The 3,969-nt window shown below is 43.0% G+C and overlaps 1 long non-coding RNA gene across 1 annotated transcript in view; it reads left to right on the plus strand.

Moving 5' to 3' along the window:
* The window catches only part of LOC135107806 (uncharacterized), a 5,352-nt gene extending 2,578 nt beyond the window's left edge, over positions 1–2,774 (plus strand). The window contains exon 2 of the long non-coding RNA XR_010272001.1: positions 2,598–2,774. This is a non-coding gene — a long non-coding RNA (uncharacterized LOC135107806). The remainder of the gene's footprint in view (positions 1–2,597) is intronic.
* The last annotated feature ends 1,195 nt before the right edge of the window (positions 2,775–3,969 follow it).

A 3,969-nucleotide genomic window follows, 5' to 3' on the forward strand; every position in this document is an offset into this window, starting at 1 on the left:
TTTTCTTAATTTATATTATAATGTATTTCCTTCCTTCTCCTTTAGGTGTTTGGATGAAAAATTTAAACGTGAAATTGAGGCTTTGGGTAAAATCAAATATTCATGAAAGGAAAGCCGTTGGTGGCGGGCAGGTTCCGGCACACACACTGGTGTATATAATTGTTGAGCGTTGCTAAGGCGCTGGCTGATGGCGGGCGTCGCGGCGTGACGCCTCGAGAAACGCTAGTGGTGGATATCAAAGCAAATCTCAAAGGTTTTATTATTTCCGTGAAAAAGAAAGTGTCTCTTCCGCCTTTCGGATCCTCTTTGGCTTTGAGGAATTGTTTTTCCTGTGACGCGTGGAATCTATTTCCTGCAAAGCTGTTTCCTCCACTTGGCGCTGCGGCCTTGATTCGCGCTGCCTGTGTGGGCAGATGAGATGAGTTTCGCTGAGGAATTGCCTGGAATTAAAGTCTCGACTCGCCCTCCACCTCAAAAGTTTGTAGCTACAGTGCCTGAAGGGACAGCATTGTGCAGGCAAGCCTTTAACATCACCACCAGCATCACTCCACGGCAGCCCCTCCCTGACACTGCAGCAAGAGGACGGCGCTGATTCAAGTGTTATCTCGCGAGTGCATCCCTTTCTCCCTCTTCTATGGTTTCACGCCCGCCGCGCCCTTCCATCTGGCCACGTCACGACCTCACCGGAGCGTCAGCTACACACATGCGGCTGTAGGGAGAAAAAAAAAATATTCGCCAAATAACAGTGAACACACGGAAAACACGGAAAAATAATACTAAACACCCAATAACTCTAGCGATTACTGCAAAGCCCCAAAGAAAAGCCGCGCCGAATAGCAGTAAAAGGCTTAAAACCAGCAATACAAGGAAGAACACAGCTAATAATATTCAGCACCCACGTATTGCAGCGATCAATGCAAATCCCGAGAAGAAAAGATGTGTCAGATGCCAGTGAAAGGCTTAAAACCGACACTTCAGGTAAGAACACTGATAATAATACTAAACCGCCACTTATTGCGGCGATTAATGCAAATCCTATAGTCAAGCATTCCACTACTCTCCGTTTTAAATGCTAATGACTCGACAGATCAGTTGCTTGTCCAGCTCACCGCAACCCGCAACCCTCACAAATATGCGTATTTTTTTTTTTTTTTTTTTTTTGGGGGGGGGGTAATTTCAGAGACACGCGAACCTGAGCCTAGTAATTAATATTAATCAGGAAATAACATGAGTGGCATATCCAGTGTGGGAGGAGATTATTGGAGAGAGAGAGAGAGAGAGAGAGAGAGAGAGAGAGAGAGAGAGAGAGAGAGAGAGAGAGAGAGAGAGAGAGAGAGAGAACAGACACAGGTGAGATCTCGTCTGTATATTTATAATTCGTATAACTGGAGAGAACAAAACTACCTCTTCTTCTTTCCTCCTCCTCCTCCTCCACCACGACCACCACCATCACCACCACGAAAACAAAAAGGAACCCTCTCTTCTCAGCACCTTTTTCACGTCCGGTTCGCTACTTGGCTCTCCTCCGCCCTGGGTCACGTGAGTTGGGAGTTTAATGGAAATTCACAAAGTTCTCATGCCCGCGGACTGAGGGGGAGAGGCGCATCACGATGGTGGCGCCCTCTATCAGACACGTACCCCACTCAATCGTTCAGTCTTCGCCCCGTTTTCTGTTTGGTTTCCTCAGTGTTCCTGTCCTTAGTGTGAGAATGGTATAGTTTATGAAGTATCTTGCTTAATTTTTTTTTTTCCAGGTGATTTTTTTTTTTTTTGTTCGTCTTATCTTTTTCTCTCTTTTTTTTTAAGAAGCGCGCGCGCGTGTGTGTGTGTTTGCGTGTGTGTGTGTGTGTGTGTGTGTGTGTGTGTGTGTGTGTGTGTGTGTGTACATCATCGTTTCGTTTTTTTCTTGTTTCCTTTCTTTTTTATTTATTTTTTTGCCATTCTTTGGAAGGGTGTACATATTCTTTTGCAATATTTTTTTTTTAATTCTGCTTTTGCTTTGTTTTAATGTGTTGTGATACCTCTACTCATTTTTTTATTTTGTGTGTGTGTGTTTCTTTTACTCTTTTCTTCATAATGGTCTTTTTTCTTTACCATTATAGACAAGTTTCATTATTATCACGTGTATTGCAGAGTTGTATTTATTTCTCTTTTCCTTTACCTGTGAACTCTCTATCTTCACAATCCACGTTACTGTACTGTTTGATAAAGTGTTCTATTTTAACCTTATAAAGTGTGACACCGTATGACTGTTGGTTGCTAAATTATCAGTCAGTCAGCCAGTTAATTAGTCAGTCAGTCCATTTTCTCTTCTTAACTTTATCCATTTCTAATTTGATACCCTCCAATTGTAGTGCTTTCAATCAATCTATCAATTAAGCCATCAATTTTCTTTTTTTACCTTTATACTTTTCCTCCTGCCTCCCACTTGCGGAGCTTTCAGTTAATCAATCAGTCAATCAGTTCTCTCTCCTTTCCTTTACCTTTTTCTGTCATTTAGTTGTAGCTCTTTCTATCAATCAATCTATCAGTCATTCTACTCTCTCTCCATTATCATCTGTACTCATCCCACTACCAGCGCTTCTCCACTCTCCCAGGCCGCCACTCCATCACAAACGCCACTTCCACCACGTTCATCTCCTCCCACTGAGCCACTTGCAGCCCCACTGATAATCCGGTGAGAGATGGGCCCGGAAAAAAAAGAGCACGTTTAATTAGATTACTGAAAAAAAGAACTCATGGTAGGAATGAGCAGGATAAAAAATGTAAACAGTGATGGTCTTTTCTTTCACCTGTCCTGCCACTCGACGACTCTCCGACACGGGAACTCTATAAATGTTTTCATCTCATTTTTAGTAAAAGAGAAGAACAGTTATGTCATCGTCGGAAAAAAATGTACCCTACTGGAATATTCAGTCGTGTTTGACCATGGTGATATTTTCTCATCGTTCTTTATTCTGTGAAGATAAAAAACAAGGTCAGAAAGATCTCAGCCTCTTAGGTTTCTCCCCTCTGAACCAAGAAATAAGGAGAAAGATATCACCAGCTGTAAAGTCTTCTCTGATTTACCTCATTTCTTAGAACTTAACATAACATCAAACTTCACATAAAAACATAAGGAAAGCTGTAAGAAGCCATCAGTCCACACGTCACAGAGATACAAAGGACACGCGAATCTCACCCGAATCTTCACGCGAATGTTCCCGCTCTTGTTTATCTGACGGAATTAATACAAGAATCATAGTCACTCAAAACAAAGAAACTTCACCTTGACGTTACCTTAACCATCGTCAGCACACCCTTGACTTCCCTCACAGATTGCCCCTCTTCTCTCTTGTTAATCTAGCAGAATCAAACACACCAGCAAAGAATCTCACTTCACCTCCATCTCTTGTCTACCTGACAGAACTAATGCAAGAATCATAGCCACTTAAAACAAGCAAACCTCTCCTTTATACTGTCATCTAGCCTGGCAGATTTCTCAGTTTTCTTCCCCTTGACCACCTCACTGCCTTTCAACTCCCTGGTGAATCCGAGTTAGCGGCTGGTCAAATTTTCAAGGTTCATCAATACACTGCGACTGGCGGCTCGTGTGTCCCGTTAGAGAAGCAGAGAGGGGAACCTGAAGACCCCTCAACATGAAATGGCTCCAAGGCAAAGAGAGAATAAGAGGAAAACCAAAAGGGAAGGAAGGAATATATGGTAGGAATACGTGAGACAAAGGAGAATGGATGAAACTGAAGGGCTTGTACAGGGAGAGAGAGAGAGAGAGAGAGAGAGAGAGAGAGAGAGAGAGAGAGAGAGAGAGAGAGAGAGAGAGAGAGAGAGAGAGAGAGGGAAGGGTAAGACTGTGATGTATTTCAATTTTGTGTGGGTGTAAGGTCTCTCTCTCTCTCTCTCTCTCTCTCTCTCTCTCTCTCTCTCTCTCTCTCTCTCTCTCTCTCTCTCTCTCTCTCTCTCTCTCTCTCT

The sequence above is a fragment of the Scylla paramamosain genome, chromosome 16 (genome assembly GCF_035594125.1).
Source record: "Scylla paramamosain isolate STU-SP2022 chromosome 16, ASM3559412v1, whole genome shotgun sequence".
Taxonomy (NCBI): domain Eukaryota; kingdom Metazoa; phylum Arthropoda; class Malacostraca; order Decapoda; family Portunidae; genus Scylla; species Scylla paramamosain.